Source organism: Lolium perenne, chromosome 7 (assembly GCF_019359855.2).
Source record: "Lolium perenne isolate Kyuss_39 chromosome 7, Kyuss_2.0, whole genome shotgun sequence".
In the NCBI taxonomy this organism is placed as follows: Eukaryota; Viridiplantae; Streptophyta; class Magnoliopsida; order Poales; family Poaceae; genus Lolium; species Lolium perenne.
In genome coordinates, this window is record NC_067250.2 from 103,968,199 (window position 1) to 103,983,807 (window position 15,609).

General features: G+C 41.2%; 1 long non-coding RNA gene across 1 annotated transcript; it reads right to left on the bottom strand.

Moving 5' to 3' along the window:
- Positions 1-514: 514 nt before the first annotated feature.
- On the bottom strand, positions 515-1,069 carry LOC127318313 (uncharacterized). The gene is made up of 2 exons (XR_007861784.2): positions 956-1,069; positions 515-757 (listed from the first exon to the last, which is right to left on the bottom strand). It is a non-coding gene; the product is annotated as an uncharacterized lncRNA (long non-coding RNA).
- Between the last annotated feature and the right edge of the window lie 14,540 nt (positions 1,070-15,609).

A 15,609-nucleotide genomic window follows, 5' to 3' on the forward strand; every position in this document is an offset into this window, starting at 1 on the left:
TCGGTTTAAACCGAAATTTCGGTTCGGTATTTTCGGTGTTTAAACAAATTCGGTTTCCAGAACTGACAACCGAATATGCATCTAAAATTCAGAAAACCGAGACAACGGTTAACCGATGCATTCGGTTCGGTTTTCGGTATAAACCGAATTAGAGAATATTCTAAGACATATGGCAGATGCATCAACATTTTCAAACAGAGATCTATAATAAATGATAGCAAAACGACCCAAAACAAGAACTTTTGCAACACAGTGCAACTTGCAAGGAATAGTAAAATCTGACAACATATATAGATTATAGTTAACACACTTGACAATTGATAGTTGAGACTTCAGTGACGCATACATAGAATTAGAATCGATATGTAACAGAAAAAAGCTTGACACTTGACACATGACAGTCATCTGAAGAAAACCAGCGATCCGGCACTTGACAATAGCAACATCAAGTTGTCATCAACAACAGCAAGGTAAGATCGATCATAGATGCACAGCAAAAAGGTGTGTCATCAACTTGGCCAAGTAACAGGACATAGGATAATAGGAAATCGGTAGAATGTGCTTTACATGCTATCAATGCGGAGATTACACAGATTTGCCATGTAGTACAGCACAACACAGTCCATTCAAGTCGATTCACCAGACTTTGGGGCAGAACAGTCAACATTCAGTAAACAGCCTAACAAGCCAGAGACGAGAAAATTGGCACCCAAGTTGTCTGAGTTGGCAACAAAGACATACTCCTTGCTTCCTTGCCCTGAGAGAAAATTGGCAGATATAATAAGCACGAGATTACAAGTAGCGAAAAAACTTCCACAACATGGAGCTGCAAATATACTGGCTAGTTCACCCCTATCTTATGTCATGCTTCTTTATTATTTATGATGGGCAAGAATGTGCATTCATGTTATAGAGATGTGAAAATAATCAGGGGAGCATTAGAAAAGCATTATACCACAATATCATCGAAGGGAGATCTAAACCCTGTATCAAAACATCCTGGAAACCAATGGTTGTATAAACCAGTCATACTAAACTTTCTGCCCATATAGAAGATTAAGCATTTGTGCTCACTTGCGATAGTAAGGAAACCATGAGCTTGACACTTGAGTACATCAGCAAAAATATTAACTATGGAACAGGGAACTCACCAAGTTTAATCTGAACAAGTATTGCTAGCTTGTGATGTCTTTGTAGGATAACGTTGCATAGAAAACAAAAAATTTCCTACCGCGAACACGCAATCCAAGCCAAGATGCAATCTAGAAGACGGTAGCAACGAGGGGGTATCGAGTCTCACCCTTGAAGAGATTCCAAAGCCTACAAGATGAGGCTCTTGTTGCTGCGGTAGACGTTCACTTGACGCTTGCAAAAGCGCGTAGAAGATCTTGATCATGATCGCTTCCGGCGCCACGAACGGGCAGCACCTCCGTACTCGGTCACACGTTCAGTTGTTGATGAAGACGACGTCCACCTCCCGTTCCAGCGGGCAGCGGAAGTAGTAGCTCCTCTTGAATCCGACAGCACGACGGCGTGGTGTCGGTGGTGGTGGAGAAACCCGGCGGAGCTTCGCTAAAGCTACGCGGGAGATATGGAGGAGAGGGGGGCGGCTAGGGTTTGGGAGGGGGTGGCCGGCCACTTCAATGGGGCGGCCAGCTTGTGGTCTTGGGGTGGCCGGCCCCCTCACTTGGCCCCTCATTATATAGGTGGAACCCCAAGTGTTGGTCTCCAAGTCTTCGAATAAGACCCGAAACCAAAACCTTCCATATGAAAAGGAAACCTACCTAGGGTGGGAATCCCACTTGGGGTGGGATTCCCCCCTTCCATATGGGGGGGTGGCCGGCCCCCTAAGGGGGAGTCCACTTGGGACTCCTCCCCCACTAGGGTTGGCCGGCCATGGAGGTGGAGTCCCACCGGGACTCCACCTTCCTTGGTGGTTTCTTCCGGACTTTTCTAGAACCTTCTAGAACCTTCCATAGAACCTTCCGCATCATTTTAATTCACATAAAATGACATCCTATATATGAATCTTATTCTCCGGACCATTCCGGAACTCCTCGTGATGTCCGGGATCTCATCCGGGACTCCGAACAAATATTCGAACTCCATTCCATATTCAAGTTCTACCATTTCAACATCCAACTTTAAGTGTGTCACCCTACGGTTCGTGAACTATGCGGACATGGTTGAGTACTCACTCCGACCAATAACCAATAGCGGGATCTGGAAATCCATAATGGCTCCCACATATTCAACGATGACTTTAGTGATCGAATGAACCATTCACATACAATACCAATTCCCTTTGTCACGCGATATTTTACTTGTCCGAGGTTTGATCTTCGGTATCACTCTATACCTTGTTCAACCTCGTCTCCTGACAAGTACTCTTTACTCGTACCGTGGTATGTGGTCTCTTATGAACTCATTCATATGCTTGCAAGACATTAGACGACATTCCACCGAGAGGGCCCAGAGTATATCTATCCGTCATCGGGATGGACAAATCCCACTGTTGATCCATATGCCTCAACTCATACTTTCCGGATACTTAATCCCACCTTTATAACCACCCATTTACGCAGTGGTGTTTGGTGTAATCAAAGTACCTTTCCGGTATAAGTGATTTACATGATCTCATGGTCATAAGGACTAGGTATCTATGTATCGAAAGCTTATAGCAAATAACTTAATGACGAGATCTTATGCTACGCTTAATTGGGTGTGTCCATTACATCATTCATACAATGATATAACCTTGTTATTAATAACATCCAATGTTCATGATTATGAAACTAATCATCCATTAATCAAAAAGCTAGTTAAGAGGCATACTAGGGACTTCTTTGTTTGTCTACATATCACACATGTACTAATGTTTTGGTTAATACAATTATAGCATGATATATAAACATTTATCATAAACATAAAGATATAAATAATAACCACTTTATTATTGCCTCTAGGGCATATCTCCTTCAGTCTCCCACTTGCACTAGAGTCAATAATCTAGATTACATTGTAATATACCTAACACCCATGGCATTCTGGTGTTGGTCATGCTTTGCCCTAGGGAGAGCTTTAGTCAACGGATCTGCTACATTCAGATCAGTGTGTACTTTGCAAATCTTTACTTCTCCATTGATACGTCTCCGACGTATCGATAATTTCTTATGTTCCATGCCACATTATTGATGTTATCTACATGTTTTATGCACACTTTATGTCATATTCGTGCATTTTCTGGAACTAACCTATTAACAAGATGCCGAAGTGCCAGTTGCTGTTTTCTGCTGTTTTTGGTTTCAGAAATCCTAGTAAGGAAATATTCTCGGAATTGGACGAAATCAACGCCCAGGGGCCTATTTTTCCACGAAGCTTCCAGAAGTCCGAAGACGAAACGAAGTGGGGCCACGAGGCGGCCAAACCCTAGGGCGGCGCGGCCTGGCCCCTAGCCGCGCCGGCCTATGGTGTGGGGCCCCTGTGCCCCCTCCTGACTTGCCCTTCCGCCTACTTAAAGCCTCCGTGACGAAACCCCCAGTACCGAGAGCCACGATACGGAAAACCTTCCAGAGACGCCGCCAACGCCGATCCCATCTCGGGGGATCCAGGAGATCGCCTCCGGCACCCTGCCGGAGAGGGGAATCATCTCCCGGAGGACTCTACGCCGCCATGGTCGCCTCCGGTGTGATGTGTGAGTAGTCTACCCCTGGACTATGGGTCCATAGCAGTAGCTAGATGGTTGTCTTCTCCCCATTGTGCTATCATTGTCGGATCTTGTGAGCTGCCTAACATGATCAAGATCATCTATCTGTAATTCTATATGTTGCGTTTGTTGGGATCCGATGAATAGAGAATACTTGTTATGTTGATTATCAAAGTTATATCTATGTGTTGTTTATGATCTTGCATGCTCTCCGTTACTAGTAGATGCTCTGGCCAAGTAGATGCTTCTAACTCCAAGAGGGAGTATTTATGCTCGATAGTGGGTTCATGCCTGCATTGACACCTGGGACAGTGACAGAAAGTTCTAAGGTTGTGTTGTGCTGTTGCCACTAGGGATAAAACATTGATGCTATGTCTAAGGATGTAGTTGTTGATTACATTACGCACCATACTTAATGCAATTGTCTGTTGCTTTGCAACTTAATACCGGAGGGTTCGGATGATAACTTTGAAGGTGGACTTTTTAGGCATAGATGCAGTTGGATGGCGGTCTATGTACTTTGTCGTAATGCCCAATTAAATCTCACTATACTCATCATGATATGTATGTGCATGGTCATGCTCTCTTTATTTGTCAATTGCCCAACTGTAATTTGTTCACCCAACATGCTGTTTGTCTTATGGGAGAGACACCTCTAGTGAACTGTGGACCCCGGTCCAATTCTCTTTACTGAAATTCAATCTACTGCAATACTGTTTTACTGTTTTCTGCAAACAATCATCTTCCACACAATACGGTTAATCCTTTGTTACAGCAAGCCGGTGAGATTGACAACCTCACTGTTTCGTTGGGGCAAAGTACTTTGGTTGTGTTGTGCAGGTTCCACGTTGGCGCCGGAATCCCTGGTGTTGCGCCGCACTACATCCCGCCGCCATCAACCTTCAACGTGCTTCTTGGCTCCTCCTAGTTCGATAAACCTTGGTTTCTTTCTGAGGGAAAACTTGCTGCTGTGCGCATCATACCTTCCTCTTGGGGTTCCCAACGAACGTGTGAGTTACACGCCATCAAGCTAGATTTCTGGCGCCGTTGCCGGGGAGATCAAGACACGCTGCAAGGGGAGTCTCCACTTCTCAATCTCTTTACTTTGTTTTTGTCTTGCTTAGTTTTATTTACTACTTTGTTTGCTGCACTAAATCAAAACACAAAAAAAATTAGTTGCTAGTTTTACTTTATTTTCTATCTTGTTTGCTATATCAAAAACACAAAAAAATTAGTTACTTGCATTTACTTTATCTAGTTTGCTTTATTTACTGTTGTTAAAATGGCCAACCCTGAAAATACTAAGTTGTGTGACTTCACAACCACAAATAATAATGATTTCTTATGCACACCTATTGCTCCACCTGTTACTACAGCAGAATTCTTTCAAATTAAACCTGCTTTACTGAATCTTGTTATGCGAGAGCAATTTTCTGGTGTTAGTTCTGATGATGCTGCTGCCCATCTTAATAATTTTGTTGAACTATGTGAAATGCAAAAGTATAAAGATGTAGATGGTGACATTATAAAATTAAAATTGTTCCCTTTCTCGTTAAGAGGAAGAGCTAAAGATTGGTTGCTATCTCTGCCTAAGAATAGTATTGATTCATGGACTAAATGCAAGGATGCTTTTATTGGTAGATATTATCCCCCTGCTAAAATTATATCTTTGAGGAGTAGCATAATGAATTTTAAACAATTAGATACTGAACATGTTGCTCAAGCTTGGGAAAGAATGAAATCTCTGGTTAAAAATTGCCCAACCCATGGACTGACTACTTGGATGATCATCCAAACCTTTTATGCAGGACTAAATTTTTCTTCGCGGAATTTATTGGATTCGGCTGCTGGAGGTACCTTTATGTCCATCACTCTTGGTGAAGCAACAAAGGTTCTTGATAATATGATGATCAACTACTCTGAATGGCACACGGAAAGAGCTCCACAAGATAAGAAGGTAAATTCTGTCGAAGAAACCTCTTCCTTGAGTGATAAGATTGATGCTATTATGTCTATGCTTGTGAATGATAGGACTAATAATCCTAATAATGTTCCATTAGCTTCATTGGTTGCACAAGAAGAACATGTTGATGTGAACTTCATTAAAAATAATAATTTCAACAACAATGCTTACCGGAACAATTCTAGTAACAACTATAGGCCATATCCTTATAATAATGGCAACGGCTATGGTAATTCTTATGGTAATTCTTACAACAATAATAGGAATTCACCCCCTGGACTTGAAGCCATGCTTAAAGAATTTATTAGTACACAAACTGCTTTTAACAAATCTGTTGAAGAAAAGCTTGGGAAAATTGACATACTTGCTTCTAAAGTCGATAGTCTTGTTGCTGATGTTGATCTTTTGAAATCGAAAGTTTTGCCTAATGAGAATCATCATAATAAAATTGTTACTACAGCAAATGCCATCCAAGTTAGAATTAATGAGAATATAAGATTAATGGCTGAACTGCGTGCTAGGTGGGATAGAGAAGAAAATGAAAAACTAGCTAAAGAGAAGAATGTAGCTAAAGTTTGGACTATTACCACCACTTGTAATGCTAATGCTACACATGTTGCTGCACCTCCTACTAATAATAATAAAAGAATTGGTGTTAGCAATGTTTCCACTTCTAATGCAAAGCGCGAGAAACTGCTTTAAAGCTGCTAAAGCTACTTTGAAACTGCTTGTGATAAAGCTGCTGAATTTTTTTCCAACATTGGGGATGATGATCCCATTGCTTTAGATTATAATGGTTTGAATTTTGATGATTGCCACATCTCTGAAGTCATAAAGTTCTTGCAAAAACTTGCTAAAAGTCCTAATGCTAGTGCTATAAATTTGGCTTTCACACATCATATTACAAATGCTCTAATAAAAGCTAGAGAAGAGAAACTAGAGCGCGAAGCCTCTATTCCTAAAAAGCTAGAGGATGGTTGGGAGCCCATCATTAAGATGAAGGTTAAAGATTTTGATTGTAATGCTTTATGTGATCTTGGTGCAAGTATTTCTGTTATGCCTAAGAAAATTTATAATATGCTTGACTTGCCACCGCTGAAAAATTGTTATTTGGATGTTAATCTTGCTGATCATTCTACAAAGAAACCTTTGGGGAAAGTTGATAATGTTCGCATTACCGTTAACAATAACCTTGTCCCCGTTGATTTTGTTGTCTTGGATATTGAATGCAATGCATCTTGTCCCATTGTATTGGGAAGACCTTTTCTTCGAACTGTTGGTGCTATCATTGATATGAAGGAAGGTAATATAAAATATCAATTTCCTCTCAAGAAAGGTATGGAACACTTCCCTAGAAAGATAATGAAGTTACCTTTTGATTCTATTATGAGAACAAATTATGATGTTGACACTTCATCTCTTGATAATACTTGATACACACTTTCTGCGCCTAGCTGAAAGGCGTTAAAGAAAAGCGCTTATGGGAGACAACCCATGTTTTTACCTACAGTACTTTGTTTTTATTTTGTGTCTTGGAAGTTGTTTACTACTGTAGCAACCTCTCCTTATCTTAGTTTAGTGTTTTGTTGTGCCAAGTAAAGCCGTTGATAGAAAAGTAAGTACTAGATTTGGATTACTGCGCAGTTCCAGATTTCTTTGCTGTCACGAATCTGGGTCCACCTCCCTGTAGGTAGCTCAGAAAATTAAGCCAATTTACGTGCATGATCCTCAGATATGTACGCAACTTTCATTCAATTTGAGCATTTTCATTTGAGCAAGTCTGGTGCCATTTTAAAATTCGTCAATACGAACTGTTCTGTTTTGACAGATTCTGCCTTTTATTTCGCATTGCCTCTTTTGCTATGTTGGATGAATTTCTTTGATCCACTAATGTCCAGTAGCATTATGCAATGTCTAGAAGTGTTAAGAATGATTGTATCACCTCTTAATATGTTAATTTTTATTGTGCACTAACCCTCTAATGAGTTGTTTCGAGTTTGGTGTGGAGGAAGTTTTCAAGGATCAAGAGAGGAGTATGATGCAACATGATCAAGGAGAGTGAAAGCTCTAAGCTTGGGGATGCCCCGGTGGTTCACCCCTGCATATTCTAAGAAGACTCAAGCGTCTAAGCTTGGGGATGCCAAAGGCATCCCCTTCTTCATCGACAACATTATCAGGTTCCTCCCCTGAAACTATATTTTTATTCCATCACATCTTATGTGCTTTGCTTGGAGCGTCGGTTTGTTTTTGTTTTTGTTTTTGTTTGAATAAAATGGATCCTAGCATTCAATTTATGGGAGAGAGACACGCTCCGCTGTAGCATATGGACAAGTATGTCCTTGGTTTCTACTCATAGTATTCATGGCGAAGTTTCTCCTTCGTTAAATTGTTATATGGTTGGAATTGGAAAATGATACATGTAGTAATTGCTATAAATGTCTTGGGTAATGTGATACTTGGCAATTGTTGTGTTCATGATTAAGCTCTTGCATCATATACTTTGCACCCATTAATGAAGAAATACATAGAGCATGCTAAAATTTGGTTTGCATATTTGGTTTCTCTAAGGTCTAGATAATTTCTAGTATTGAGTTTGAACAACAAGGAAGACGGTGTAGAGTTTTATAATGTTTTCAATATGTCTTTTATGTGAGTTTTGCTGCACCGGTTCATCCTTGTGTTTGTTTCAAATAAGCCTTGCTAGCCTAAACCTTGTATCGAGAGGGATTACTTCTCATGCATCCAAAATACTTGAGCCAACCACTATGCCATTTGTGTCCACCATACCTACCTACTACATGGTATTTTCCGCCATTCCAAAGTAAATTGCTTGAGTGCTACCTTTAAAATTCCATCATTCACCTTTGCAATATATAGCTCATGGGACAAATAGCTTAAAAACTATTGTGGTATTGAATATGTAATTATGCACTTTATCTCTTATTAAGTTGCTTGTTGTGCGATAACCATGTTCACTGGGGACGCCATCAACTATTCATTGTTGAATTTCATGTGAGTTGCTATGCATGTCCGTCTTGTCTGAAGTAAGAGAGATCTACCACCTTATGGTTAAGCATGCATATTGTTAGAGAAGAACATTGGGCCGCTAACTAAAGCCATGATCCATGGTGGAAGTTTCAGTTTTGGACATATATCCTCAATTTCAAATGAGAAAATTATTAATTGTTGTTACATGCTTATGCATAAAAGAGGAGTCCATTATCTGTTGTCTATGTTGTCCCGGTATGGATGTCTAAGTTGAAGAATAATCAATAGCGAGAAATCCAATGCGAGCTTTCTCCTTAGACCTTTGTACAGGCGGCATAGAGGTACCCCTTTGTGACACTTGGTCAAAACATGTGCATTGTGATGATCCGGTAGTCCAAGCTAATTAGGACAAGGTGCGGGCACTATTAGTACACTATGCATGAGGCTTGCAACTTGTAAGATATAATTTACATGATACATATGCTTTATTACTACCGTTGACAAAATTGTTTCATGTTTTCAAAATCAAAGCTCTAGCACAAATATAGCAATCGATGCTTTTCCTCTATGGAGGACCATTCTTTTACTTTCAATGTTGAGTCAGTTCACCTATTTCTCTCCACCTCAAGAAGCAAACACTTGTGTGAACTGTGTATTGATTCCTACATATTTGCTTATTGCACTTATTATATTACTCTATGTTGACAATATCCATGAGATATACATGTTACAAGTTGAAAGCAACCGCTGAAACTTAATCTTCTTTTGTGTTGCTTCAATGCCTTTACTTTGAATTATTGCTTTATGAGTTAACTCTTATGCAAGACTTATTGATGCTTGTCTTGAAGTGCTATTCATGAAAAGTCTTTGCTTTATGATTCACTTGTTTACTCATGTCATATACATTGTTTTGATCGCTGCATTCACTACATATGCTTTACAAATAGTATGATCAAGATTATGATGGCATGTCACTCGAAATTATACGTGTTATCGTTTTACCTCGCTGGACGAGCAGAACTAAGCTTGGGGATGCTGATACGTCTCCGACGTATCGATAATTTCTTATGTTCCATGCCACATTATTGATGTTATCTACATGTTTTATGCACACTTTATGTCATATTCGTGCATTTTACGGAACTAACCTATTAACAAGATGCCGAAGTGCCGATTCTTGTTTTCTGCTGTTTTTGGTTTCAGAAATCCTAGTAAGGAAATATTCTCGGAATTGGATGAAATCAACGCCCAGGGGCCTATTTTTCCACGAAGCTTCCAGAAGTCCGAAGACGAAACGAAGTGGGGCCACGAGGCGGCCAAACCCTAGGGCGGCGCGGCCTGGCCCCTGGCCGCGCCGGCCTATGGTGTGGGGCCCCTGTGCCCCCTCCTGACTTGCCCTTCCGCCTACTTAAAGCCTCCGTGACGAAACCCCCAGTACCGAGAGCCACGATACGGAAAACCTTCCGGAGACGCCGCCAACGCCGATCCCATCTCGGGGGATCCAGGAGATCGCCTCCGGCACCCTGCCGGAGAGGGGAATCATCTCCCGGAGGACTCTACGCCGCCATGGTCGCCTCCGGTGTGATGTGTGAGTAGTCTACCCCTGGACTATGGGTCCATAGCAGTAGCTAGATGGTTGTCTTCTCCCCATTGTGCTATCATTGTCGGATCTTGTGAGTTGCCTAACATGATCAAGATCATCTATCTGTAATTCTATATGTTGCGTTTGTTGGGATCCGATGAATAGAGAATACTTGTTATGTTGATTATCAAAGTTATATCTATGTGTTGTTTATGATCTTGCATGCTCTCCGTTACTAGTAGATGCTCTGGCCAAGTAGATGCTTGTAACTCCAAGAGGGAGTATTTATGCTCGATAGTGGGTTCATGCTGCATTGACACAGGACGATGTGAGAAAGTTCTAAGGTTGTGTTGTGCTGTTGCCACTAGGGATAAAACATTGATGCTATGTCTAAGGATGTAGTTGTTGATTACATTACGCACCATACTTAATGCAATTGTCTGTTGCTTTGCAACTTAATACGGAGGGTTCGGATGATAACTTTGAAGGTGGACTTTTTAGGCATAGATGCAGTTGGATGGCGGTCTATGTACTTTGTCGTAATGCCCAATTAAATCTCACTATACTCATCATGATATGTATGTGCATGGTCATGCTCTCTTTATTTGTCAATTGCCCAACTGTAATTTGTTCACCCAACATGCTGTTTGTCTTATGGGAGAGACACCTCTAGTGAACTGTGGACCCCGGTCCAATTCTCTTTACTGAAATTCAATCTACTGCAATACTGTTTTACTGTTTTCTGCAAACAATCATCTTCCACACAATACGGTTAATCCTTTGTTACAGCAAGCTGGGGAGATTGACAACCTCACTGTTTCGTTGGGGCAAAGTACTTTGGTTGTGTTGTGCAGGTTCCACGTTGGCGCCGGAATCCCTGGTGTTGCACCGCACTACATCCCGCCGCCATCAACCTTCAACGTGCTTCTTGGCTCCTCCTGGTTCGATAAACCTTGGTTTCTTTCTGAGGGAAAACTTGCTGCTGTGCGCATCATACCTTCCTCTTGGGGTTCCCAACGAACGTGTGAGTTACACGCCATCATCCATCTTCGATGTACTCGCGAATCGTGTGGTAACGCAGCTTGATATGCTTCAGCCTCTTGTGTGATCTTGGCTCTTGTGCATTGGCGATGGCACCCATGTTATCACAGTAAATGATTAATGGGTCCAATGCACTAGGAACCACACCGAGCTCTACAATGAACCTCTTCATCCATACCGCTTCGATGAAGCCTCTGAAACCGCTATGTACTCGATTCTGTTGAAGACTTCGCCACCGTGCACCGCTTCGAGCTTGCCCACTTCATCGCAGCACCATTCAATATAAACACGTACCTGCATCGTGACTCGAGTCATCAGGATCAGTGTTCCAACTTGCATCGGTGTAACCACTTACAACGAGCTCTTGGTCACCTCCATAACAAAGAAACATATCCTTAGTTCTTTTCAAGTACTTCAGGATATTCTTGACCGCTGTCCAGTGTTCCATTCCTGGATCACTTTGATATCTGCTAGTCAAACTAACAGCATGTGCTATATCCGGTCTAGTACATAGCATGGCATACATGATAGATCCTCTTGCCCGAGGCATAGGGGATATTATTCATCCTTTCTCTTTCTTCTGTAGTAGCCGGTCCTTGAGTCTTACTCAAGTCGTTGCCTGGTAACATAGGTAAGAACCCTTTCTTACTTTCGTCCATTCTAAACTTCTTTAGAATCTTGTCCAGATATGTACTCTGTGATAGCCCTATTAGGCGTCTTGATCTATCTCTATAAATCTTGATGCCTAATATATACGATGCTTCACCAAGGTCTTTCATTGAAAAACTATTATTCAAATAACCTTTAACACTGCTTAATAGTTCTATATCATTTCCGATCAATAATATGTCATCTACATATAATATCAGGAATGCTACAGAGCTCCCACTCACTTTCTTGTAAATACAGGCCTCTCCATGACACTGTATAAACCCGAAGTCTTTGATCACCTTATCAAAGCGTCGGTTCCAACTTCTCGATGCTTGCTTCAGTCCATAGATTGAACGCTGAAGTTTGCATACTTTGTCAGCATTTTTAGGATCGACAAAACCTTTGGGTTGTACCATATACAACTCTTCCTCAATGTCTCCATTAAGGAACGCCGTTTTAACATCCATCTGCCAAATCTCGTAATCGAAAAATGCAGCTATTGCTAACAAAATCCTCACAGATTTTAGCTTCGCTACAGGTGAGAAAGTCTCATCGTAGTCAACTCCTTGAATTTGTCGGAAACCCTTTGCGACAAGTCGAGCTTTATAGACAGTAATATTACCATCAGCATCTGTTTTTCTCTTGAAGATCCATTTATTCTCGACAGCCTTTCGGCTATCAGGTAAGTCTACCAAAGTCCATACTTTGTTATCATACATGGATCCCATTTCGGATTTCATGGCTTCTTGCCATTTGTTGGAATCTGGGCTCATCATCGCTTCTTCATACGTCGCAGGGTCCTCATCATTGTTATCCACAATCATGACATTTAGACAAGGATCATACCAATTAGGAGTGGTACGTTCCCTTGTCGATCTGCGAGGTTCAGTAGTTTCTTCGTTCGAAGTTTCATGATCATTATCATTAGCTTCCTCTGTTGCCGGTGTAGGCGGTACAAGTACAACTTCCGGTACTGCGCTACTCTGATCAACGAGTATAGATTCATCAATCTCATCGAGTTCTACTTTTCTTCCAGTCACTTCTTTAGTGAGAAATTCTTTCTCAAGAAAGGTTCCGTTCTTAGCAACAAAGATTTTGCCTTCGGATCTGTGATAGAAAGTGTACCCTATAGTTTCCTTAGGGTATCCTATGAAGACGCATTTCTCCGCTTTGGGTTCTAGCTTGTCCGGTTGTAACTTCTTTACATAGGCTTCGCAACCCCAAACTTTCAGGAACGACAGCTTAGGTTTCTTATTAAACCATAATTCATACGGTGTCGTTTCTACGGATTTTGATGGTGCTCTATTTAAAGTGAATGCGGCTGTCTCTAATGCATAACTCCAAAATGATAACGGCAAATCAGTAAGAGACATCATAGAACGAACCATATCTAAGAGAGTTCGATTACGACGTTCGGATACATCGTTTCGTTGTGGTGTTCCCGGCGGTGTCAATTGTGAAAGTATTCCGCATTTCTTTAAATGCATGCCAAACTCATAACTCAGATATTCACCTCCACGATCAGATCGTAGAAATTTAATCTTCTTGTTACGTTGATTTTCTACTTCACTTTGGAATTCCTTAAACTTCTCGAAAGTTTCGGATTTATGTTTTATGAAATAGATATACCCATATCTACTCAGATCATCTGTGAAGGTTAGAACATAACGATAACCACCGCGCGATGCCACGCTCATTGGTCCGCACACATCGGTATGTATGATTTCCAATAAGTCAGTAGCTCGCTCCATCATACCAGAAAATGGAGTCTTAGTCATTTTACCCATTAGACATGCTTCGCATCTATCAAGTGACTCAAAGTCAAGTGATTCAAGTAATCCATCTTTATGGAGTTTCTTCATGCGTTTCACTCCAATATGACCAAGACGACAGTGCCACATATAAGTAGAATTATCATTCAATTTAATTCGCTTAGCATCAATGTTATTTATATGTGTGTCACTACTATCGAGATCTAACAGAAATAAGCCATTCTTTTCTGGTGCCCGACCATAAAAGATATTACTCATAAAAATACAACAACCTTTATTCTCAGACTTGAATGAATAACCGTCTTGCATTAAACAAGATCCAGATATAATGTTCATGCTCAACGCAGGTACAAAATAACAATTATTTAGGCTTAAAACTAATCCCGAAGGTAGATGTAGAGGAAGTGTGCCGACTGCGATCACATTGACCTTGGATCCGTTTCCAACGCGCATCGTCACTTCATCTTTCATTAGTCTCCGTTTATTCTTTAGTTCCTGTGTCGAGTTACAAATATGAGCAACCGAACCAGTATCAAATACCCAGGTACTAGAACGAGGACCAGTGAGATAAACATCTATAACATGTATATCAGATATACCTTCTTTCTTCTTCTTGACAAGGCCGCTCTTCAGATCAGCCAGATACTTGGAGCAATTACGCTTCCAGTGTCCCTTTTCCTTGCAGTAATAGCACTCAGCATCAGGCTTAGGCCGTTCTTAGGTTTCATAGGAGGCGTGGCAGCTTTCTTGCCACCCTTCTTGAATTTTCCCTTAGACTTGCCCTGTTTCTTGAAACTGGTGGTCTTGTTGACCATCAACACTTGGTGCTCTTTCTTGATCTCAATCTCAGCAGCTTTTAGCATGCCAAAGAGTTCAGGTAACTCCTTGTTCATGTTCTGCATATTGTAGTTCATCACAAAGTTCTTGTAACTTGGTGGCAGTGATTGAAGGACATGATTAATCCCCAGTCTGTTAGGAATCACTATTCCCAAGTCACTGAGTTTCTTCGCATGCCTGGTCATGGCGAGCATGTGCTCACTAACGGAGCTGCCTTCTTCCATCATACAGCTGAAGAATTGTTTCGATGCTTCATAGCATTCCACGGCCGCATGAGTCTCAAAAATAGCTTTCAGCTCTTTCATCAACTCATGAGGATCGTGGTGCTCAAAACGTTTTTGAAGATTGGATTCCAGACTGCACAGGATGGCACACTGAACTTGAGAGTACCGAATTTTTCGAGTCTCGTAAACAGCTTTTACTTCATCGGTTTCAGTTTCTGCTGGAGGGTCACCTAGCGGTGCATCAAGCACATATTGCAGATTTCCGCCAGAGAGGAAGATCCTCACATGACGGAACCAGTCGGTGAAGTTGCTACCGTTGCTCTTAAGTTTTTCTTTCTCTAGGAACTGGTTAAAATTGATTGGGGACGCCATCTCTACAACATATATTTGCAAAAGTTTAGACTAAGTTTATGACAAATTGAGTTCAAATTTTAATTCAACATAATTAAAAATCTAGGTGAACTCCCACTCAAAACAATATCCCTCGCATTGTCTTAGTGATCACACGAACCAAATCCACCGCACCTATGTCCGATCATCACGAGACAAGGTGTGATTTCAATGGCGAACACTCAAAGTGTTCATCATATCAACCATATGATTCATGCTCTACCTTTCGGTATCACGTGTTCCGAGACCATGTCTGTACATGCTAGGCTCGTCAAGGCCACCTTAGTATCCGCATGTGCAAAACTGTCTTGCACCCGTTGTATGAACTTGTTGATTCTAACACACCCGATCATCACGAGATGCTTCGAAACGACAAGTCATGGTAATGGTGCTACTAAGGATGAACACTTTATTATCTTGAGATTTTAGTGAGGGATCATCTTATAATGCTACCG